Below are 26,825 nucleotides of genomic sequence, written 5' to 3'. Positions count from 1 at the left end.
GGAAGACACCACAACCAGAGAAATCATCACCAACAGACCCCAAATTACCTACAGAAGAGGAAGAACACTCAATAAAAGACTCAGCCCAAGTGTACCAGCCCCCCTCATCAATAACACGTGGCTCACTAACCACACACTGGGGTTTTTCAAATGTGGTAGCTGCGGAGTCTGCAGGCCAGCCCAACGTGGGGTTAGAACAGTCACAACCAGAAACCAACTACAACACCAAATCCGGCACAACACCAACTGCACTACTAAGTTCGTAGTGTACATTCTTGAATGTTGCTGCAAGCTCTGGTACATAGGCAGCACAATAAGACCTTTGAAAGAGCGCATTAGGAAACACGTCATAGCCCTGCAACAGCAAGATACCAGATACCCTATGGCGATACATACAGCAACCTGCCCCAACCAAGGTGCAAAAACACGACTAACCTTTTTTGGATTCGACATAGCACCAGTCAACTCCAGGGGTGGCAACAGAGAACTAAGACTTAGGCGCCTGGAAGCCACATGAATCATGCACCTATGAACAGTGCAACACGGACTCAAGACAGATCATGAACTACAATACTTCCTGGCGAGTGATTGCCCAGTTGTGAACTGAATGTTGCTTTTTGTCATCTCAGTAGTCAAAATGTATAAGTTGGATATAACAATATGTCTATGTATAGCATGTATCTTATATGCAGTGTCACACTATTCAACACTGGAACACAGCATGCTACTTTTCACTTATGCCACCATGATCCCCGCTATTTTTTTTTTTTCTCTTGTTTCAGTAGTCAACATACAGAAGTTGGGTTTCAACTATGTGGCCACGTATATTATGTATCTTATATGCATACACCACCGGCTAGTATCTTAACACCATCGGACACTAGTGCACAGCATGCTCCTTTCATCCATGTCACCATGCCCCCTGTAGTGCTCACCCCTTATGTAAGGGGCTGCTATACAATGGTTTCTGCTTTTGCCCATAGCCTAGTCCTAGTCCATTCTACTTATCCGCAGTCAGTCTTGTTGCAGTTCCTTAGCTCTTGCAAGCCACACGTCCGGCGTCCTATTCACTCCCCCTTTAGAGAACCATGTTCACTAATGACGTACCGTCACCAGTCCAGCCAGTCTGACTTTTTTCTCACACTCGCTTCCATCCCCCTTTAACCTGGATCTCTCATATGGCTTTTCCTGCACTCCATTCACAAGAGATTCTGCAATTACATGCAATGGTCGCACGTAACTCTCACGATTTCATGTGACCAGTCTAGCCAGACTAGTGTGACGCATATCCACGCTCGTCTCATTATATGTGACTACACCCATGTTCTACACCATGTTGGGACCTCCCGCCATTGATACGCAAGGGGAGTGCAGTCTCAGACTAGGCCACACCCCCAAGCATATGCCACGCCACCTAACGCGGTCTAGTCATTACCAGCCGCATCACTATTTAGAGACACGGTCAGGTACAACCACTTCCGCATCTGGAAACTTCCTCAGTTCCAGTGTCTCGCTACCTCCGCATCTGATTCAGCAGGTATGCCCCAGTACCCCACAGTCAGCATGCAGCTTTTGTTCCCCCAAATCGTTCTGGCACAGTTGCTCCGCCACCCATGATGGTATCCAATTTCTCGCTTCCTCTTTGCTTCCAGACTGGCGCACCCGCCTCCCCAAACCCAAAACGACCTGGAGCACTGACGCCATTAATTCGACAGGGTAAGACTCCTACCACTGTTACTTTCACCGGGACTGTTCCATGTCTCCCCCAAGATTCTAATAACCCGCCCCCTTTTTTTACAGCAGAGAATTTTCTTACAGGTTCCGCTCAGTACCTACTCATCTGCACAGGCACCGGACAGCGGAGGGCTCATCACCGTCTCCACAGGGTAAAACCTCAGCGGGCCGCCCTTTTCTAAATACCACCCCACCCACACCCACTCTCATTATCGGCCAATTGTCTCCATCATATTTACGTATTCTTTTCCCCCCTTGCTTCACCACGGGACTTAAGATATCCCGATCGTGGCGCTACCGCCGGCCATCCATTCCGTGATGCACTGAACAAACACTCCCCTCCAGCCTCACTGAACATCACAGTAGGCGCTCCATTCAACCAAGCTTCTTCACAGCCCCAGGCCGTGTTGGAAGTATCACCGGCCATGAGGTGAGCTCCACTTCCATTGCATTGTACTTGTAGACAGTTTCTTTCAGCACCCAGCTTAGGAGTTTGAATTCTCTTCAGTCCCGTACAGACTGCTTATCCTTGCCCTCTTCTTTCCTTGTCTCGTTAAGGACCTGATCACAGACTTATCAAACATTACACATCTAGTTTTCCCTAGGAGCGGTTTCCGTCAGGTCTCACTGCTTCTTCAGTCTTATTAACACGTCATCATCTTTTCATACTCTGCCTAGATTTTCACATGTCTTCGTACCTTAGGCCTCAATACTTAGCTCCCACATGTCTCTTTCACGTTAGGTCTTTTCCTACTTACAGATTGTTTCAACTTAGCTCTCTGGTGAGCATCAGCATGCTTGGTCAGCCACCCCACACCTATTACATCGGCTTCAACAAGACAGTATAGCCACTTTTTCACTCTTCAACATGGGCACCCACTAATGTTTTTCAATTTATATGTCACAGCACTTATGATCTTTTGCTTTCCCGCGGTTTCATCGTGGTAAGCACACCATGACAGCGGCACTTGCACAATAAAGTCACTTTTTACAATCATGTCCTGACCGCAACCACATGTTCAACTTACACTTAGGGTGATCCCCTCTCCCCAGTCCCATTGAGGTTTGTGTGTCCCATTTAAATAGGTTTCTCCAATTGTATTTTGAATTCCCCTAACCCCATATTTTGTATCATCCTCAGCCCTGAAGAGTCACAGGCTCACTGCACTGTGACGAAACACGTGTCGTCTGATAGTTTGATTTCATTTTGCTTTTCCTGATTAAACATTTCAAAGACTATACTGGTGTTGAGGTCAGAAAGTTTTGAAACTTTTTAGGAGACTATCGAACCATCGTTTCATCCTCACCACGTGTGCCCAGGACCGTGCCTACTTTTTATGAGAGTGTTATATAGAGATGCAGTGGCAAGGAAGCGGTTCGGAAAACACAGTGAATGCTCAGCAATATTCCCGATAAGAAAAGGAGTGCGGCAAGGATGCGTGCTTGCTCCATTTCCTTTTAGTTCATATATTATTGGTCTTGGCCAATATTTGATAGATCATCGCCAGGATTATCTGATTATTAATAATAGACCTGTCCCAGTTTTACTTTATGCAAACGATGCAGTTTTAATGGCTTGTACCCAATTAGGCCTACAAAGAACAGTAACTAATTTTGCTACTTTTATGTTTGATAGGGGTCAAAGTGTGAACACCAGCAAGACTTTTATAATGAAATGCAGAAGGAAGGCCACTAAATGTCGCAATATTTTCATTAAAAATGATAAAATTGAATGTACTTATACGTTTTTATACCTGGGAATTAACTTTGATCATACAGGGATGTGGTCTGCTGCCATCCTGACAAGGAAATTGGTGTTCTTGAGAGCTTTTGGTGCTGTGATTAATTTCTCTAGAAAATTGGGCTGTAGACCAGTACCTGAATTATTATAAATATATAAATTAAAGTACCTATCAATAGCTCTGTATGGAGTGGGTATATGGGGGACTACAGATGTGTAGCCACTACAACTGAGTGAGAACGCATTCATACGATATTTGTTGGCAGTCCCAAACTTAACTGCTAATTTTATTTTATTACTCTTTGGTCTATTTACAAAACAAGAGATGGGGTAAAGAAAGTGAAAAAATAACTGTTAAGCATAACCAGTTGTTGTTAACATGCCCAGGCATACAGACATACTTGGTTCAAGTTCAGGGATGCTTTGAACGAATGCTCTTGATATAAATGATTGGTCAAGAGATTTGGTACGGTGCCCATGTGATGATATATCACGTCAATCGACTCTACATACTGTCTTATTCTGCAAATTTTACTCAGTTCCAAGGAAAAAGTTCATAATCCCTATTTCAAAAAATGTAGGTCTAAGACAATGCAGTATAGCATATATGAAATTGCAATCTTTGGATAAATAAATGATTATGGAATCCTTTGTCGTATTTTTAAAAAAATGTCATCTGGTATAGGAATTCTATGTGAAATTGACCTTTGCTGATGGAGATATAACAGTGCTTCTTACGAATTCTATGTAATGAAGTGTCACAAAGTCTGATGCAATATTCTCGTTAGAGTTATGCTTTTTGTTTTATATGTTTGGAAACCATTTGTATTTGAAAAGCTGTTTTTTGAATGTCTGTTATGTAATATATTGGAATTTGTTTACTTTTTGAACTGTGCTTTTATGATTTATTTATAAATCTATTAAAGCTTAATTTGAATTGAATTGAAAAAATGTGGACAAGAAAAAGGACAAGACCAGCATTTTCTGAAAATCAGAAGATACAAAGTGGATCATTTTACAAACAAGGAAAATATAGTAGAAACAGTTAAAAACCACCTTGTGAATTTATTTACTTCAGTCAGTCAGTCAAAAAAGCTTTATTATCGGCCTTACGGCCATAAAAGCAATACAAAGATTTCAATAAAGAACAATATTCTAGGTATTCCATGACCCACAGAAATAAAAAGCAACATTAAATACATAAGATATCGCAGTTAGGTCTCAAGCTGTTAAAATATAAAGTTAAAACATCAGATCAAATGCCCTAAAATCAATAAAAAAATACGCCAAACAATACATTTAGATAATCAGGTAATTACAATACTATAGGCTAAGACTTTACCCAACAGATAGAACCAATAGACATCCCACGTTTCAGGTCTGTAGGGGAGAGACAGATACTACACATCTCCCTATTTCCATTGATTTAATATTTGCACTTCTAGTACACCACATAGAAAATAGAAACCTGGAGGTGACAAATGCCATCATAAAGGATGTATCGTATTTTAAAAGTCTATACACCTCCAGATAATTCCTAAGGCCCAAGTTCTTACATAATTGAACAATCCATTTAACTCTGGCCTTTTTATGTAAAGGGCAGAATAGCAAAACATGCAAATCAGACTCTACATTAGCGTCGCACCCCGGACAACCCTGAGCAGGGGTGAGTGCGCCTTTCCACTTGTTAGTGTAGGCCCTAACTGGGAGTGTCCCATATCTGAATTGCAGATATAACTTCGTAGCCAAAAGTGGCTGTATTTGGTCATGGAACTGCTCAAAATGATAAATGGAGTTTACCTCCTAGAAATTAGAACTCAATACACCTAAAGTGCTATTTCGTGATAGGCTATCCAAGCGATATTCCTTAACGGGCAGATGCAAGGGATTTTTTTGAAATAAGGTAACATGTCTGTTCTGGTAGAAGCCAGATATCTACCCTCCCTTTTGCGTAGCAAATGTTTCTGACATGCGTGATCCAAGGGATGTTCCCCACCCCCAAAATAGATAACAGGTCCTTCAATTCTTCTCTGTAACTGGAGAGCTTGGGCGTTCTCCAAAGCTGTCTCCAGAAAAGAAGGGGGCGATTGGTAGATATGTCCAAAATAGGGACCGTGCCTAGATCAAATCGCAAAGGGAGGGTAGGGGTGCTCTGGGGTAGTCTTAAAAGACGTCTAAAGAAATTGTTCTCAGTCAAAGCGAGAGGATTAGCGCTAACATGCCCCCAGAGTTCAACCCCATAAAGTGCTCCTGCCCTGGCTTGGGTCTTATAAATTTCTAACGGGGGACCAAAGATTTTCTGGGAACAGTCGTTGTAAACCTTAAGAATACCCCCGGATGCTTGTGCCAGCTTCAGGTTGGCTTTGGCCACATGTGTCCCCCAATCCATCCGGTCATTCAGGGTCACCCCTAGGTAGTCAAATGTTGAAGTTCTCTCAAGGGCCATACCATCTATATGGGGGTGAGGGCAGTTTACTGTGCTAGCTGGAAAGACCATGTATTTAGTTTTGGAACGATTGATCTCCAAATTTACTGTTTGTGCAAAATTGATAGAATGCCTCTAATGTTGGCTGGATGCCCATTGGTCATTTTGACATAAGGAGCGTATCATCCGCGAACATGAGAGCAGGTATCTTACAATCTGCCAATCGAGGAGAATCTAAATCTTTCTTGCCCAGAAGGTCAGCGATCAGGCCATTAAGAACAAGAGAAAAGAGGGTGGGGGCCAGGACACACCCTTGCCTGACCCCCCTTTCCACAGGGAATGGTGCAGAAAGTTCCCCCTTTTTCCCATACCGTACCCTTGCAAAGGTGTCTTGGTGCAATTGTTGTAGCAGGTGGCAGAGATATAAAGGAATACCCATCTCTTTCAATATGGCCCAGAGCTTATCTCTTTGGACCAAATCTAATGCAGATCTTAAGTCTACGAATATCAGATACAAACGACCTCCCTCCATAACCACAGCTTTCCAGTGAATTAATTGAAGTCTAAATAGTTGGTCGATGGCGGAGACCTTGGCACGGGAACCAGCCTGTAGGGGGGTCAGAATCTGATGCTCATCCATCCAAGTCTGCAGCCTCGATAATAGGAAGCGGGCGAACAGTTTTTGTAGGACGTCAATTAAGCTGATTGGACGATAGTTCGCCGGGTCGAGAGGGGAACCCTTTTTGAATATGAGTATAATTTCTGCTCCTAGCCACGTGTGCGGTACCTCCATGCCCTGAAGAATAGCATTAAACAGCACCCAAATGTACAGAGCCCATACCTTCGGTTCACTATGGAACAGATCTCCCGAGATTCTATCCAAATCTGGGGCTTTCCCTGAGGTTATGCTCTTCAAAACCGCAACTACTTCTTTCATAGTACAGGGCGGGGCTATCGAGTTAGGACTACTGGGGTCAAAGGAGACAGAAGTCCCCTTAGGTGTAGAGGAAAGGGCGGTGGATAGTGGCCTATTGGTTTGAGAATACAGATTGTTAAAGTGAGAATTCTAAGCCTCTTCACTTAAATTGGGCACTATGGCATCACAACCCTCTACCTTACCCGTTTTAACTAGATTCCAAAAGGCCCTGTAGTCACGGTTGTCGAGTGCAAATTTAATGGATACCCATCTGTCATCCTCCCACTCTTGCTTGGCCTGGGCGATTAAGTTCTTATAAAATATTCTTGCTGTTCTGATGTTGATATTTGGTCCACTTTTCATCTGTTTTAAAAGGGCACTTTTCGCCAGTCTACAGGAAGAATTAAACCATGGGTTTGAACGCATTGGGTGGGCCTTGGTTTTGGCGGTTGTATAAAATAAAGTTGCTGTTTTACTAAGGAGGTCTTGATGGATGTTCTTTAAAGCAAGTTGATGTGGTGGGTCAAGTTTTTCCACTGGGAGACTGGAGACGTTCTCTAAAAAAGGGAGAGCATGTTAGTAAAGTGTAGCTACCTTATCAACTGATTGGGTATGTTAAACCCCATCTGATTCGTCTACCACCAGCAATAGCAATTAAGTTTGGTAGGGACGGAAGCTCTTCAGAGGGGGAGGTTTGGCTATAACCCAACGGGAGTTTTAATTCCAATAACAAAAGATCATGATCGCTATCGTGTCTGGTATTTACATTGAAGCCCTTGATAAGTCCATAATTTAATGTTAACCATTATATAATCTATCGTGGTGCCTCTGCCTGGTCTGTTAAAAGTAACTTTGCCTGGTATATCAGAAGAAAATCTTCTATTACAGGCTCTAAGGGAGTGGGAGATTGTGAGCTTATTTAGCTGGAGAGCTATTAAATCCCAGCCCCTTGTTGAATACATAGTGCATTTTGGGATGGACCATGCGGAATCCTCTTCCTGAGTGACTGTAATAATACTGTCTAAAGGTTCGTAGTGATAGTTGAAGTCCCCCCCTAATATGTTATGAGATGAGGCAGGGAGAGTAGAGAGGAATTGATCTAACTTATTTATAATAGAGGATGCCTGGGAAGAGGGAGTGGGACGTGAGTAAACATTGACTACTGCCACCTTTAAGCCATCTGTAAAGGAGAGGAGAATACAAAGGATGTCAAGGGAGTGAGTATCGATCACTTTTGGTGAGCAACCCAGATGAGTTCCCACCCAAATATAGAGTCCCCTCAAATGGCTTGCGGAAATAAAATAAGTAGCAAAACCAGGGCTGTCAGGGGCTGTCAAGGCCCAAGTTTCTTGGAACAGACAAAGGCCATACAGATCAATTAACACCCCCCACTCTGGTTGATCTAATTTTGAGGTGATGCCTGCTATATTCCAAGAAATAGGCACAGTCTAGTTGTCCTGCTTTAGAGGGACAGCAATGACTGCGAGTGGGCTCCTAGCCATAAGGGGACTAATATAGGCTTTGCAGGGGGAGCATTGGGACTAGGAGGACATTGAATAGCATTATGTGATCTCAGTACCTTCCTCCCTTTATATCCATTATTTGCTATGGGGATGATCTCCATCGTTGGCCCTCGCACCTCCAAGTGGCCGCCTTCTATAGAGCAAGGTTTTTCCCTCCCTCTTTTGGGCATTATTCCTGAGATTTATGAATGATCTAGTAATGGTGTGGGAAGACATTGATCACTGTCTATGAAAGGATCAAATTCCCTTGTTCAATTAAGAAAGAAGAAATGTGTTACTTACATGTTAATGAGACCTTGGAAAAGGTTACATGGAAGACATTGATATTGTCAAAGCCAATGGATAGGAATCTACAAATGCAATCAAGGAGTCAACACCATAAGCATTTAAATGAAAATCTACATTACTGCCTGTTTTTGAGGGTCAAAATAATTGCATGAGGTCCACATAGATATAATGAACAAAAATCCACAATGCTAAAAAATTCCAGAAACAAGGCTATGGGTCAGACACTCTTCACTGAGCACAACAACATGTCAGCAAGATAGAAAGAACCACTGTCAGGACTAACCTAAGTGCCAATGAGTTTAGGAGGATGAGAAAAATGTCTCCCAATGCCCTTCTACTGCTCTACATGCCGAAGTTCTACTAATCCTCTAGTACAATGAACCAGCAGGGGAGGGGAATGGGATGAAAGAAATGTGGTGTCAACTTTGTGATCATCTAGTTCATCAAATTCCTCTCTGTTGAGTTGTCATAATGATATGAAAGCATTATACTACTTTGCACTTACATCTAACAACAAATATCAAACTCAGAAAAAAATAACATTTCACATCTGCTCCTTGGAGCATTTCCCAAAAGCAGGCTGCGTATCCTTAGACAGGAGGCAGGCACTTGTTACGTTTAGCCGGAAATATATGCTGGATGTTCTGGGTCTGTATGGGATACCCGTTGAATATATCAAATGGGTTAGGTTATTATACGCTGCACCAATGACTCGTGTGATGACTGGTAGCCACATTTCTAAGGCATATAGGGTACACAGGAACATGAGACAAGGCTGTCCCCTTTCCCCAATGCGTTTATACTAGCAGTTGAACCGCTTGAACATACGCTGAGCATATCAGCCCAAAATTGGGGCATACCAGTAGGACCATTGACGCATGCCGCGTCGATATATATGGATGATATAATCTTGTATACCCGTGATTTATACAGTGGAATTCCAGCTGCTGCAGTGATCTTCGAGGAGTTTGGTCAGATGTCGGGACTCCACATAAATTTTGATAAATCCGTTGCCTTCTTCTTCAACCTACTAGATGCTCCATGCAGCATAGCATTTGGAGATAATGAGGTACAGGTGGCCCCAACCACGTTTAAATATTTAGGAGTACATATATATAGAACACAACAAGATACAGTAGACGGTAATGTGCAGAGAGCAATAAATATGTTGCGCTCTCAAATAGCATTCTGGACTACACTGCCATTGTCTGTCACAGGGCGGTTAGCCATCGCAAAGATGGTAATGTTGCTTAGAGTGCTGTACTATTTCACAACAATCCCGGTATTTCTCCCTGCAAATATATTCCGGGTTCTAGATTCCTAATTGGTAGAATTAGTGTGCGGCACGGGCAGAAGGAGAGTGGTACTCAGCAAATTACAACTAACAACCACTGCTGGTTGGGTGGGAGCCCCTGATTTAAGGGCCTATTGTATGGTGAGCCAGTTACAATGGCTTTCATTCTGGTTTGCGGGTCGCAACCTGCAGGAAATTGGGTACACTCCTAGAATGTTGAAGCAAGGCAAACTGCATGTGAAATTAAATAGTGTGTACTCACAATTGATTATATGGACTATCCATTATTGCAAATAACACTGAAGTTTTTGAATTCTGCCCAAAAATATACGCGTCCATGTATACTGTATGCAGCAAATATCCCTTTTGTAGGACTGCCAATACCATCGGGAGTGGTCACACAGGGATAGATACAAGAATAGAAGGAAGGAGGGATAGCAATGATGGGGACACTGTTCCAGGAGGGCACACTGATGTCACACACTAAATTTTCAAATGCTAATGGCTGGTCGGATACTCGATTCCTTTTACATGCAGGATTATATCATTGCGTGAAACAACTGTGGGCCCCAAATGGACAAGAGCCGTCCATGAATGAATTACTGCATATGCTGCATTTATTGGGAAATGGTATGCATCTAACAAAATGGCTTTGTGTAGGTGTAAGAGGGACGGTAATGTCTTCACTAAGCGCGTTGCGGACTAAATGTGAGGCTGGCATAATAGAGGGCCTGGCGGACAAAGAATGGACAAGCATACTGGAATACCGGAAGATAGTGTACCGAAATGCACGGTAAATGTATTTAATACCTGATCATACAGAGGGCATACCTTGCTCCGCATAGACTGCATAGGATGTTCCCCGCTGACCCCTCAAATTGCCCGAGATGTGTTTAGGCAGATGCCAGGTTTTGTTGTGTTTCTATCTAGGACCCTAATTCGATATTCCTGATTTATGCCCTTATGTGGTTATAATAAATAATATCCTTATAAAGGCATAAGAATCATATCCATATTTAGTCATAGCCCATGCAGTCCAAATTAGGCAAGGCTACTTCCCTAGGCTCCTAGAAAGTACAACGCGTTCTTTAAACAAAACAAACCTCCAGCAACCTGGGAATTCCCATGCTTTTGTTTTGATTTGTCCTAGAACTCCTGCGAGCACTGAAAGAACGGCCAGTTCTTAGTGACATCTTTTATTGACGTCTTATGTCCAACCTTACGTCAAACCTGGCACCTTTCAGGTATAAATATACCAACGTTGCTCTAAGCAAACACACAGTGGTTTGGAGCAGAGTGGCTATCTACTTGCCCGAGAGCCCAGCTGATGCGAGAGCCCACGGAAGCTGCCCTTCCCTTTTGACTCACTGAAAGAGACGCTGTCTTTTCTCCTGCCGAGAAAATCCAGCTCCGGTGTTTCCAGATATCCTTGCGGGTTGCTGGGATATCAAGTCCTGAGAGAGAGATACAAGACCTCCTACATTCTATTACCCAGGTACGGAGCTGACTAAACCCTTGAGAGAATTCTTGATTCAGATTCCTTGGCAGAAACCAACTTAACTTAAAACTGCTACCTACTTACTCCTTCCCACGTATTAGGCTTAGGTCAGGTACACCGGGGTAGGCGTAGATTAGAAACACCAGTTGAGTATGTTAGTTAATGTTTTTATGTATGTATATATTTTATCCATTTTAAAGTATCATATGGCTAAGAAACCATATCAATGCTTTTACAATATTATTTCATAATACTCCTTTTACTGTACGCACTTTACTTTATGATAAGTATTGCAATTGTGGCAATTCATTTCTCTTGCAAGAGAAAGAAGACTGCTCAATAAATAACACCTTTTATTGAAAACGCCCGTCTCTCTATTTCTCTGCACTCTGGTTAAACTAAGTATGCACGATTGACTGAGTGAAATAACCGTCTATTGTTTTCACACAACTCTAGAGATACACTCTTTATTCTGAGAGAGCAAAGTTGTCATGTTTATGCGGTTGTCAGAAGCTAATCCCTTCTTGTCTAAATCAGGAGAGTTAACTCTTTCCTGAACATTCGAGAAAGTTTCTAGTGACCTCTGAGCTAGCTGGCAAAACTAATTAAGTCTAATATAGTCAGTAGAGACCTAGTCGACCTCAGTCCTACGTCTACACTGCAGTTTATATTATTCCAATGCGCAGAGCCTAATGGGAATATAGGAACTACACTACAGTTTGTACAAATGCTGTGGGCATGTCCAGCACTGACACAGTATTGGCTGCAGATACCGCAGGTGCTTACTAATACTGTAGAGGAGAATATTCGGAACACAGCAAAGAACTGTCTACTGGGGTTATTCCACAAACCAAAGGGATATAAGGTACAAGTGCGCTTTGCCAATCTAGCGTTAATACTAGCAAAGAGGCATATTACCAGTCGGTGGAAGTCAGCAAGACCGCCCAACCTAGAGTCCTGGAGGGAGGAAGTGATTAAATGGAGTCTTGCTGAAAGTGCTGCGATACATAGGGAAGAGCAGCAGGGGTTGAGATAAATTCAGATAACAATGGCATGGGATGTTCTGTGCAAGACATTCAAAAGATGGGACGAACCAACGCAAGTAAAAGTGGCATAATCACTGCTGTGGCTGTAAATCAGTGTGAGGGAGGTGGATGTGGACCATAAGATACACCTGAGTATGCTTTAATGTACTGTATTACTATGAATATCCTGGGTCTCGTGCATGTCTATTTGCAAAATGACAATGAATTACTATGACTGTTATGCGGCTATCAATGGTTTTCCCAGTTATATAACTGCGGGAGGGGGGCGGTGGGAGGGAACGAGGGTAGTTGTTTTAGGTTTGTTTGGAATTTCAAAATATGAATTAATGATGCAGTATGGGATATATACTGTCAGAGAATGTTTACACTGCAACGAGTTGATGTTAAAGAGCTACACACATTGACATGTTGAACTTGCAACTTGAACGTGTATGCACTAGCTGTGTACATGCCGGTGAGCCACAATACTAATATGTCCTGATGTCACTGTAAAAGTTTGTATGTAACTCTGAAAAAAACGTAATAAAGTTTGTATAAAAAAACAAAAAAAGTCACATCTGAAAATGTATGCAAATATTCCAGTCAGTCATGATAATTTTATTCGGATAATAAAAACCATAAAAGTACAGAACAGTGAATCTTGTATAAACAGCAATAAAACATATACAAAATTCATTCAGGATGATCTTATACACAATAAAATGTTAAAATTAAATCATCCCCATCTTTATAATATGAAGAATAAACCTTATGCAATTTTTTTTTAATGAATCTTATGCACATAAAACAACAAGATAAGTGATTATTTCATTACAGTTATAAAAAAGCTAAAATGTATCATATCATTGAGGCCCTTCTTCTCTTTTCCCTAACCGCCGCAACTAAAAACCTATCAATGTTAAAACTTTTCCAGGTATTATTCCTCATCTTTAAATATACTAACACAAGCCTTACCTGCATAAAGCCTTTACCCTTTTAAGATAGGTACTAAAAAGCATTTGTCAATATGATGATAAAGGTTGCAGAACATAGTAAAGTGCAAAGAGGCAGATCTACAAGAAAATGTTTACAATGTTATGTCACATTCCTGTGCTGTCCCATTCACTGGCAAACAAACAGCTGCCATGCGCCGGTGCAGGCACCCTTGCACCATGGTGCAAGGATGCCTGTGTCATAGGGAGATTGTTTTTGGCCAGGAAGGGGCACCTCCCTGCACAAAAAACAATCACTTCAGGCATTTTCCTCTTTCAATGCGAGCTGTAGAATGCAGCACGCATTAAAAGAGAATAAACGAGGTGAAATGAAAACATTTCTCCTTGTTGCACCTCGCTACACCACCCCTAGGGTGGCATAGCATTCTAATGCATTTCCAGGTTTACAATTCCTCGTAAATCTGGAAATGTGTCTAGTTCCATGGGTGGTGCGTGGGAATGTAAAAGGGCCATATTTACAAGGACAGGAAAAGTCATGCAAGTCTCTTCCTGTCTTTGTAAATATAGGGCAGTGAAATGCGCTGCATCTACTTCACGAAAAGTGACGCACTGGTGGCACAAGGGGCTTCTAAATCTGCCCCAAATTGTCTTGGGTAGAGAAATTATCACAGGAGCTGCGCCCAAATCTTTCACCTTTTGCCACCCCTGAGGTTCTGACAATAGAAGGTGCAGGAGTTTAAATCTGAATCTTGTTAAAAGAAATCAGTGGTAGGGCTTTGTTATATCATTTAAATAGGGGTTCTATCGCTGGGGCTGTTTTCAGAAGTAAATAGGCTCATACCGAGGGTTTCATTAACTCTATGGCCTCTCTTTCAGTTTGCATCATACATAAAAAGGGGTTTTTAACCCACAGTAAGTCCTCCTTCATCAGCTTGTTAAATTCTTGACATAAGCTGTCCAAGGAATGCTACTTGCTCTATCCAGGGATAAGCAATACCAGGCGACCTCTTGATTACGGGACTGAGAGCAAATTTCTAAGAAACATATTCTCCACAATTTGGAGTTCCTCAGCCACCTTATATACCCAAATTTCAGACCCATGGTTAGAGATAGCAATACATTTGGCTCTGTATATATTTAGGATGGCTTGAACTGGCTTGACCCCTAGCCTACATGCAAAATCACGAACCGCTACTGTTGATCTTGCCATGGCATTTCTTTTTGATTTCTTCAGCAAACAATACCCCCAGGTGTGAAAATGTAGTCACCCTTGATATTTAATTTCCTTCACAGAGATATATTTTTAGTATTTTGGGTCTAAGGCCCATAATCCAATGATCTCAGATAAGCTGCAAAGGAATTTAGGAGACACGGGAGCCCACCGCTGTTTGCGGTAATATGACTGCATCATCTGCATGTAAAAGTGAAGGGATTAACCTGTCCCCTGCACTAGGGATATCTTTACAGGCTGTACACAAGGAGGAATCTAGGTTAATAATTTAGAAAGTAAAAAGTAGGGGAGCCAGAGTACATCCCTATCTGACTTCTCGTGTGATACGGATGTGCTGTGTATGGTTGCCCCTTTGATCATATCTCACCTTGGCAAAAAGGTCCCTAAGCAGATAGGACAAAAAATTAACTATGTTGAGGTCCATTCGCATTTCAAGTAATAAAACCCATAATTTGATTCTGTTTACTTGGTCAACAACTGAGTACAGATCAATGAAGGCCAGGTGTAGTGGAATGTATGACGTTACAACGCATACATTCACAACGCAAACCATTGCAACAAAACTTTTACAACGCAGGATCCATTACAACGCACACCATTGCGACGCAGATGCTATTACAACGCATGCCATTACAACGTAAGTATGGGTAAGTATTTTTTTTATTTTAATTAATGGGAATGTAATAGTAGTATAAATGTTGGATAGTGTAGGGGTCAAAATTACTATTCTAACTCCAGGGGGGTGTAATAGTAGGGTAAGTGTTGGATAGTGTAGGGGTTAAAATTACTATTCTAACTCCTGGGGGTGTAATAGTAGGGTAAGTGTTGAATAGTGTAGGGGTTAAAATTAAATTAAATACTTACCCATACTTACGTTTTAATGGCATGCGTTGTAATAGCATGCGTTGTAATGGCATGCGTTGTAATGGATCCTGCGTTGTAAAAGTTTCATTGTAATGGTAGTGCGTTGTGAAAGTTGCGTTGTAATGGCTGTTTCCCAGTGTAGTGTCCCCTTCTTGACAATGGTATATTTCCCAGCTAGTAGATGTAAGTTTAGGCACTGATCCATGGTACCCCGACCTTTCCTTAACCCGTACTGCAGGTTTATAGTACATTACACTCTTCCAGCCAGTCTGTTATTTTCTAAGGATTACTCTCCCTATTACTTTAGCTGCTGAATCGATCAGCGATATGGGCCTATAACATTGTGGGTCTCCACTCTGTCCCTTCTTAAAAACTGATATCATAGTATATTGAGAGGAAGACCTCGGCAGACAGTGCATTCACGCCACATTGAGTTCATGTGTTAGTATTTTGGACCAGAGTGTCATGCTTAGCTTAAAAAGGAACACCATTTAGTCTGGGGGCTTTATGAGTTGTCATTTGCGTTTTTGCCTCACCTACTTCCTCTTCATTAAAAACCACAAATATACATTCGTGGACTACATTACATGTTCATATTCAAGTAACTCTAAGGTTTAGCTTCTCTAGTGTAGTGTGACTGCTCCTAAAAGATGTTAACCTGCAAAAGCAACTTGTAGTCTTTATCTAACGTTGACCATCAAGTCCTTTAGAAGCATATTACTGAAGTATGACTGATCATTTTCTTAGAATATGCTGTGCTCTATTAATTTATACATTTCCAGAAATATTCCTTAATTTGAACCAAAGTTCATCAAAAAACAATTGTCCTACTGACTGTTCAAGAGTTCTCTCACAGAACTTTCATTTGTCCTTTTTGCTCGGAACCATAACAGAATATGAAAACAAAACTTGAATATTAGAGGCAAATAATGGGGAATACTATTGTGCGTGCACACAATAGCAAAAGGGATTGAACGAAATAAAGGAAAACACCCACTGTACGCAGCAGCAGCCGGAAACCCCGAGAGAAACGGGCAGTCACAGTGGTGGTGGGTGGGTGAAATCATGCGTGGTTAATCAATTAATGAGTATTTGTATAGTGCAGCACAGTTACCCCTAGGGGTATCTGGGTGCTGTGGCTGCAACGTGTCAGTTGAGGAACCAGGACAGCATTGAGCAGAGAGAGGAAAAATAAAGGTCAGAAGCGAGTAGAAAAAAACAAATAATGTGAAAAAAGAGAAAAAAATCAAGGTCAGAAATGAGAAGAAAGAGGCAAAATAAAGGTCTGACATGAAAAGAAAGGGGCAAGATAAAAGTCAGAAACGAGCAGGCAGACTTAGCACAGAGAGTACTTACCCACTGTACTGGCTCCCTTCCTCTGCTGCAGCCCCTTGGCATTGGAAGCTTGAAGCAGTTAAATTCTGCACACCAGTTCAGATGCTGCTCTCATGCTGCTGATAATGTACAATAGCATGAGAGCTGTGCCAGGATTGGCTGGAGAAGACTGCCAGCTGTCTGAGACACCTGGGTAGAGAGGTTTACATTGCGCATGTCAGGCTGGCCATCACAAGACAGTTGGCCAAAGAGACATGCACAGTGTAAACTGCTGGAGTGAGAACCACTGTTGCAAGTCAGCAGCAGTTGCCCAGCTCCAAACACAGTCCGGCTGGGGAATGAAAAAAATAAAATAGTAATACAACTTATTACCATAAAATAGTAATACAACGTATTACCATTTTATTTTTCACCATTGTGCCACTGACAACAGGGGGGCGACGATCCTCTGCCCTAAAGGAGGGGCCACCCCTGACGGTATGAGTGCAATATCTAAATTTAAGGAATTGCTTAAGAGAAATGCTCTATACAAAAGCACAAAGTCAAGACACTGCCTTGTCCTTAGTGAACTCAGCTGAAGTCTGCAGCGCAGTCCTTGTGCATGTGCTTTAATTCTATGTCAGGACCAGAGGCTACGATTATGCTTTTCTTTCTCCGCTTTATTCACCACATACATTTCACAGAAGCCAGAAAAGCAGTATAAATGATTTTATCCCATCAACATAGGGGAAAAAAGACCGAAAACTCCAAGAAAAAAACGAACCAAGCCTGCACCCAGACTACAAATCCCATAAGTCCATAGGGCATGTAACACCACAAGTCCTTTCACAGTGTCCATAAAATATAGAAGGATGATGACTTTAACCTCAACCTTTTTCATTTTCCTTCAGAAGAACATAGCAATGCAGAGGGCCTCCTCCCTGAGCAAGCAATGCCATCAATCTTATGGAGGGGCAACTCAGGCGAAGAACTCATAGAAACCTGTGAAACATTGTCCCTGCTGGCACTAAATGGCTGAAAACCATGTGGCATTCCATCTGGCTGGTCAAGGGTTTGGTGACACTGTCTCAATTATAGACTATACCCTCATTTCAATGCCCCTTTACCATCAGGTCTGCGATTATAGGATATGCCATTGTGTGGAAAGAGATCAGAACCCTCAGGTCATCAAGGTGAACACATCCTTGCACAAACTTGAGGCTTTTCGTACATTGTCGGGAGAAACACAGTCAGAAAATCTGAAGTGCCTGAAGTGGAGCCCTGGCGCCCTTAAGTCATTAGTGCAGGATGGGGTCACAAGTCTACAGGACCTAGCCCAATATGAGCTTAATCCAATAGCAACTTGGGAGACTTTCGCCAATATTATGACTAAAACCCATAGTGAGATGAGTGAGATGAGTCACAAGAAGGGAACTCGACTTGATGATGGCAAATCGTTAATTCTGCCTGTTCAAATTCGGAACATGAGAAAGGAAATCGGCAATCACGCCAACATCCAGGAGACCTGAACCTACCTCAACAGCTCCATAATGAAAGACGGCGGTTAAAAAAAGAGATCTGGAAGTACAAACATGTAAAACAGGAAACAATATGGGCTCAGTTACAACAGGCCTCCAAAATGCACGACTCAAAATGATTTTGGTCTATAATTAATAGGAACGAGAAAGGCCTTGCAGCTGCAAACAATGCCAATATCAGTGAGATAGACTGGGTATTTTATTTAAAGGCACACTCAAGAGCAATTTGACTCATTCATCTAGTACATTCTGCCCTAATTAAACCACTGTGGTACAGCGGAAAATGACAGCAGCCGCAGTAGAGAAGTTCATCAAAATGTCCCAGGCCGACTGTGCCCCCGGCACAAATGGGCTACCACAGGCTTTATTTAAACATCTTTCCCAAAAATGGGCTGCTTTCCTAGCATGAAAGTTCAATTTTATTTTGGAAAGCAATGTTATTCCAGATAGCTGGAGGTGCTCCATCCTTCATCCCATTTAAAAAAAAGGCTTGGCTTGTTCACCTAGCAATTACAGGGTAATAGCACTGATGGATGCTGAGTTAAAATATTTTTCAACGTTGATACTCCACAATCTGGAATTTTGGTCGTATGGCAATTGAAGAATTCCTTTAAATCAAACTGGCTACCAAAGGGGCCAAGGTAGTTCAACCAATCTTATGGCCCTGAGTCTAATCAGGAATATAGCGAAAGCAACCAGGACATCCCTTTACTTGTGCTTTGTTGACTTTAAAGTAGCTTTTGATGGTGTTCCTCGGGACAATTTATGGGCTGAGCTTTAGCGATGGTGCATTCCATCGAGCATCCTAGAAGCAATTAGCCTAATATATTCTGACACTTGGGTCAAAATTAAAATCAGAGATGGCTCTTGCATATCTAGAAAGGTCCGAACATCCTTAGGCTTAAAACAGGGCTTTGTCCTAGCCCTATTCCTGTTTACCTTATTTTTGGCAGATCTTTCCATTGAGCTTGATGAACAGATGGCCCATGCTCCATTTGTTGGAGGTCAACAAATGTCACATATCCTCTTTGCAGATCACATGGTTTTGTTCAGCAACACGCGAATTGGACTCCATGGGCTGCTCAACACTCTGGGAGCTTATACTGAAAAGAATGGCCTGGTAATACATTTTTCAAAAACAAGTGTGATGGTGTGCAATCATCCCTCCAAGATCAATCGAAAATGGTTTATTAGCAGAAACTCAATTGAGGAAGTCAAACTCTATGTATACTTAGGATTGAAAATAGATGCAAATTCCTCCTTTGTTATCCCAGAAGAAGGCGACCAGGGCAAAAGCGCAGGCCCTTAATTATGGCTTCTTGTCACTGGCCAGATCTATTAAAGGTCACGATCTAAAGCCCATGGGACTAGTTCTGAAAGCCAAACTGTTGCCAACCCTTGCATACGGAATGGCGATTATGTTGGGCAATGATGCTCTTTTGTTAAAAAAAACTGATGATAAGAGCCTATAAACAAATCTTTAGGCTCCCCAAGATGGCTTCTCCGGTGCAAATCTGGCTGGAATTTCTGCTTATAAAACAGACACTCGCTAGGCCGGCGGCATTTGTAAAGCTGTGTATAACTTGCGAGCAGCAGCAGAAAACACTCTGGCAAATCTAGTCTGGATGAAACTTAACTTGCAAAGGGGCAACGGTGCTTACAAGACATTTTTAGAAAACAGTGTTACGTCGCTTGATCTGAGTGACCTTTGGAATTCTGAAATCGCTGGGCAAAGCTTGTAAATAAATCTACTAAACTGCAAAGTTAGATGGGAGACAAAGAAACCCTGTCAAAACGTCACCACAGGTCGCTGGTGTTAAAATCGTATACCACTCTAAAAGAATCAGCCATGCTAGAAGCACCTTTCCACCGGAATATCAAACAGTCATTTTTGGCTCTTAGATTTGGAGAAATTCCCACGCTAGACCTCATGCCCAAATGGAGAATGTCCTGTCAAAGTGAAGATCGGTCCAGCTGTCTATGCCACCAGGGACCTGAATTTCTGCTTCACATTGTTTGTGTTTGTCCTGCTTTGATGGGTCAACGAAGAGTTCTTTTAATGCGGTAGAACCTTGAATGGAGAGTTAGGTCCTGTAGGCATGCATTGGTGGAGTTCATATACCCAAACAACACCATGCTGAACATTAGACTGACTCAGTTATTGATCTGTTTTAATAATATGATCAGCTAATAGGATACGCGATGTGTAATCTGGATGGGGGTCCCTGAAAGTAATTTGAAATTGTAATAACTTGGAGACCTTTGATGTTAACCTAGCACGCACAGAGACTGTGAAGGACGGGCTGCTAGGGACTGAAATTAGTAGTTCCCTATCCTGTTAGACTCAGGAAACAATTTTATCTATTTCTGTATTTTTAATGATGTGAATTCTTGCATAATTGCTTTTAACAGCTGGTCTCACAGTCCATCTGGCACCATATTCATACTTAGTCCCATTTATAGGCATTTTAACTACATATATTAATTTACTAAAGGGACATTTTAGTTATCTGTATGGAAGGCTTGCTTTATTAGACATCAGAGTAATGATCGATTCCTGTTTAGTCCCTATTTATCTAATATGGGTTAGTGTTTGGTATCCCGACTAAAATCTCTAGGAAGGAAAGTTGTAGTAAGCAAAGGGTATGTAGCGTGATGAGTAGAGTTTTATCTATTTTTAATTTTTGTTATGTATTTTTTAACCGTGTGATTTTGTTTATGGTTTTAATTGACTAATAAACTAATATTAACTAACTGCAAAAAATAAAATATATATGTATATATATATATTACCTACTGGCGGTCGCCAGTAGGTAGTTATAGTTAGGACCTAGTTTCCATTGGAAATCTGCAACATTCTATTGGGAATAACTTTGACGCCGGAGGACGAATCTTTGCGAATTTCTCAAAGAAGATGGCCCGCTCCGCTCCTTCTCTGAAAGTTTGGAGGGGATTCGTCAAGTGGGGGCTGAGATAAAAGGGGGGTCCCAAAACGTGTTTTCCCCATGTTATTTTCCATAGGACGATTAGACGCGGCTACAGCCCGAACGGCTGAATGGAATTATAAGAAATTTGGCAACAAGGTAGAGTCCGGCTCACAGATTAATCTTTTCTGTAAATGGTGTAAATCCCTCCAGTAGTTGCTGAGAAAATTAAAGTTGAAATCAATTATATTACTATAAGCGCTCACCGTGCGCGCACCTTCCCGTGCACGAGCGAAATTCTGACTTGCTCTTTGACGTCTGTCAACATTCGATTCGGAGGAAATCAGGAAGTGTTGACCGCCATTTTGTCAGTGCGAGTCAACATATTGTAGAGAACAAAGGGGCAGAACATGGAAAGGGGACAAGGTAGAGACTCCCTGACCCTCTAGGTTTTCTCATGGGGTGCATTAAGGACCATAAGGCCAAAAAAACATTTTTTTTTTTTACAAAATCTTGGAAAGGGGGACTCCCTGACCCCCCAGGTTTTCTCAGGGGGTCCATTAAGGACCCCAAAAGCTAAAAAGAAACATTTTTTATTTTTTAAAAAAGTTGCGGGGTGCGCGCACCCGATCGCGCACCACAAGACTGTTTTCTCCTCGCAAAAAAGATGCGGGGTGCGCGCACGGTGCGCGCATGGCGACAAAAAAAAAGATTTAAAAAATTGAGTTAAATTACAAGTTTGAGTGTTTAGATGTAAGTTGGCTCTAAAAAGAGCTGTTGTGTTAATTGGGTGTTTTTTGTACCTACAAGTAAGTACCGATGCAGAGTCTTATGTTACAGAGGAAGACTCTATTCCCCTCATCGGTGAAATGTACACCATCTCTCCTATAGATGCCTTACATGTTGTATCGCAAGTTGTTGTGGTATATAGAACCCATACCATAGTCTCTGAGGAAAGCAGAAACAGATTTATTCACATGTTTTCCTGCTTTCTCAATCTGTGGACAAAATTGGTTGGACCAGTTCCATTTTTGCCTTTGGCATATATTAGAATATACCAAGGCAGTTTTTGGAAAAAGTGACATAAATTGCCCAAAGATGTCCTTTAAAAGCATTTGCAGACCTACCCCAGTCAAAGTGCCCAGGTCATTGCCACCACAGTGCACAATTATAAGGTCAGGGTGTGGTAGATACATAAAGGATTTTACCAATGGTATCAATTGGTGACTTCTCAATCCTCTCTGTCCAATCCATACAATGTCCACATTTGGTAAATCAAGGTTGTAATTACCTCTGTTACTTGCACATTTTTCACTCCAGTAGACAAAGCTGTGACCCACAAACCAGACTTTTGGCATCTTGAAGGTAGATGTGCTTGTATTCAGATGAGTTGTGGAAATGAAATGGCAGTTTGAAAGTAGGAGTTATGAAAAAAAGTGGTTGAGATTCAGTGCACTTCAAAAACAAGAAATGATTGGTGCTTTCTTAAAACTCAGCACTGAAAATTAGGGTGCCTGCTTTTTTTTTAAAGAAGTCATTTCAATGGTTGAGGAAAAGTCATTTCAAGAAACATTGCACATGATTAGCTGGTACATTGAGAGGTCAAACACCCTTGCTGCATTTTTTTGCAACATAGTATGATGAACTTTTCAACTGTGTGCTGGGTTAGGAGGGAGGTACCATGGTAACAGGGTGAATGAGCACTGAGGGGATGGGTGATGGTCGCGCACGTCGGTTTAAAATGGCGTTTTACCCGATTTACTTAAAAGTTTCAAAACGTGAAAAGGAGGCAAGGTATACAGTCCCTGACCCCCTAGAGCTTCTCAGGGGGTCCCTAAACAACTCCGACGGGCAAAAAAACTTTTTTTTTCTTGAAACATTTGCGGGGTACGCGCACCCGGTCGCGCACCTTGCAATTTAATTAAAAACAAAAAGGTCAAGTCATGTGACTCGAAAACAACAGTTTTCATTGGTTCATAGTAGTTTCAGATCTAGAATCTTCAAAAACCCCACCCATTTCCCTCACTATTTGCTTTATTTTCCTGGAAGAAGGACCCTTTTTGGAGCTGGAAGCAGAAAAAACAAGAGGATGGCAGAAAGACAGGAAACAACATCTTCTTCTTCTGACTCCCACATGGAATATCGCCAGCAAGCCAAGAAGGGGAAATCTTCTTTTATTTGGAAGTTTTTTACTTTTGCTGAGGGACTAAAAAAGGTAAATACCCCTAAAGTAACATGTAACCTTTGTGGTAATGTTCTTTCAAGGGGAAACCCTCTTAAAAAATACTCTTTTTCAATCCATACTATGATAAGACATGTAAAAAATGTCCACCCTGTGCAATATGCCCAAGCAGCCACAAGAGCTCTGGCCCAGCGGATTCCACCAGCTGTGGCCAGCGCATCTACAGCTCCACCTCCATCGCCAGTAACAGCAGAAATGGACCTTAAGCCATATTTGGCACATGTGCATATGCGATGCAACAAATGTTTTGATGGTATTGTTTTTGGTGAACAGAGCCTGAATGTAATTGAACACAGCATTCAGGATCATAAATGCTCTGAAAGGAGATAATTTGTTTTATATTTTTTCTTTTTTTTTGTTCCTGTTGAACAGTTTCCAAGTTGCAGTTCCTGAATTTTTTGGAAAAAAAACAAAAAAATATAAAACTTTAAAAAATGCTAAAAAAAATAAAACAACAAAAGAAAAATAAAGTTCTTTTCAGAACTCATTCAATTCTCTAAAAAGAGTTATATTCCAAATGCACTGTGTCGTTCATTTTTTTGAATGAAAGCTTAGTGCATAAATGAGTGATTGAAATGAAGGGAAGGAAGGGACTAAGAGAAAGAGTGAGAAAAGGGGTGTATGGTGAGTGACAAAAGAGGAGTCGAAGAGTGAGTGAAAGAAGGGGACTATAGGTAGAGGAGTGAGTTAAGGGGAATGAAAAACTAAGGGAAGGGCAGTAAAGAAGGGAGGAAAAAAACAACTTTCAGTGTTTTGATGTATTTATATTCATAAAAAAAAACAAAGATTTTCACACATATTTTATTTAGGGGTTAGCATTTAAAAAACCTTGTAAATTCACTAAAAAAAAACATAGGTTTCACACACGTTATAGTTAGGAATTAGCATTTAAAAAATCTTGCAAATTCACTGAAAAAACCATAGGTTTCACAATCGTTATAGTTAGGAATTAGCATTTAAAAAACCTTTGAAATTCACTGAAAAAACCATAGGTTTTACACACGTTATAGTTAGGAAGTAGCATTTAAAAAACCTTTGAAATTCACTGAAAAAACCATAGGTTTCACACATGTTATAGTTAGCTGGACATTTCACTCATAAAAAACCATTGAAATTCCCCAGTTATAGTTAGTTCAGCTAACTATAACTCGCGCGCCTGCAATGCACTGCTGATGACGTCACATATTACATCACTCATGACATGGTCAGTGACATCACTCATGACATCACTGATGACATCACTGATGACGTCATCCTTGTGGAAGAGTGGCAGACCTTCTCTCACCCTAATATAACCTTTATTACACACATTCAAAAATAGAAAATAACATTTTCAATACAATAGACATACCAATGCCACTTACAACACACCTATTTAGTAATTCCGAGATCTATACACACATCCACTCATTCATCAACAGACATATACAGTCAGTCATACATGTACTCACTCATCATATGTTCTCATACACTGATACATCCTGATCACCCTGTTACACACCGACACTCATCCATGGAGTTACTCACACATAACTCATATGTAGTAGTTTAAAACATATGTACTTACTCACAAATACACTATTAAGACAGTTATTCATTCACTAACACACCCATATATACGCTCAACCACCCATACAGAAAAAAAACAAATAATAACCTATATAGCTACTCACCACACACACTCATTCTCCCTTACAGTCCTGCAGATATGCTGCCTTCAACACATACAAGCAGTAAGTCACTCACTCATGCATCTATACACTACGTAAGCCCTCCCAACGAAGCATACAGACACTCAGACACTCCTACTAATAATCAAACAAACAATAACCTATATAGACATTATGTATCACTCATATAGCTACTCACCAACACATGCAGCCACTTATACAGAAAGTGAGAGACTGATACAGAAATGTATATATTTAAACATTACTCACTAACCCATGTATTCATTAAGATACACTTAATCAGTCAGTTATACAATCTATTGTTCACCAAAAAAGCAGCCATTTATATACTTATATACCCATTTCTTCTTCCATCAACCTTCAGAAATACATATATAAAACATATTTAATTTTCAGAAAAAAACCCATTCACTGGATGATGACATCGCTGATGTCATCAGTGATGTCATCAGTGATGTCATTTGAGATGTCATGAGTGATATCATGAGTGATGTCACTGACCATGTCATGAGTGATGTAATATGTGATGTCATCAGCAGTGCATGGCGGGCGCGCGAGTTATAGTTAGCTGAACTAACTATAACGGGGGAATTTCAATGGTTTTATATGAGTGAAATGTCCAGCTAACTATAACATGTGTGAAACCTATGGTTTTTTCAGTGAATTTCAAAGGTTTTTTAAATGCTACTTCCTAACTATAACGTGTGTAAAACCTATGGTTTTTTCAGTGAATATATATATATATATATATACATAAGGTTCCTCCATTTTAGGTGTCCTTCCTCTTACTTTGCTTTATCTCTCTCATTGACTGCATTTTTGCTAATGACTTATTAAGTGTTATTTACGTCCCCGGAACACTGGTCCTCCTTCAGACTGTGCCCAGTGAATCTCTGTGGCTCATTTGTTGTCATTACTGTTATTTTCTCCCTTTCAGATCCTGTGCGGTCGCTTTGGTATGGAAGATTAGACTGCAGCTCTATATTCAACTTAGTTGAGAAACTTAGAACCAGTCAAGTGAGGTATCTACAGCATCTTGCTTTGGACAGTCTTTGAAAGAGGTCAACAAAATCGTCAATACAGGATTTCTTTACCATTTGACATTTTATGAATTCTTGAGTTTCTGATCTGACTTATTTTGACAACAGTAATCGTGTTGCTGACAACTACAATCCTGGTTAAACAACTAAATAACACTCAAACGAAAAGAGTGTCTTTGTACATAAATTCTCACAGCAAAGTGTTAAAATAAAATGGTCAATTATCAGACATTGGAGGCATATTTAAAATGATGAACTAAAAAAGGTGTTATTCTAAAATCCAGAAGAACAGAAATATAAAGATATAATCATTAATCAAATCAAAACCACAGATTGTAACAATGCAGACAAAACTTTCAACTATTAATGAAGGGAATACTTCCTTGTTTGAAAAGTATGCATTACAATAACAACAAAAAAGGTCGAATTGCTAATCAACCATTGACAGCAGAAATCATTGAGCTTAAGCAGTTCACTACATATGAGATTACAAACTTTCATTCATATGCTAAAGTTTGCTGATGTGGAAAAGTTTGTGTGGGTAAAATATCATGTAAAGCGAAGCCAGATTCTATGACCATAAA

Source organism: Lissotriton helveticus, chromosome 4_1 (genome assembly GCF_964261635.1).
Source record: "Lissotriton helveticus chromosome 4_1, aLisHel1.1, whole genome shotgun sequence".
Lineage (NCBI taxonomy): Eukaryota > Metazoa > Chordata > Amphibia > Caudata > Salamandridae > Lissotriton > Lissotriton helveticus.
This window is presented reverse-complemented; position numbering follows the sequence as displayed.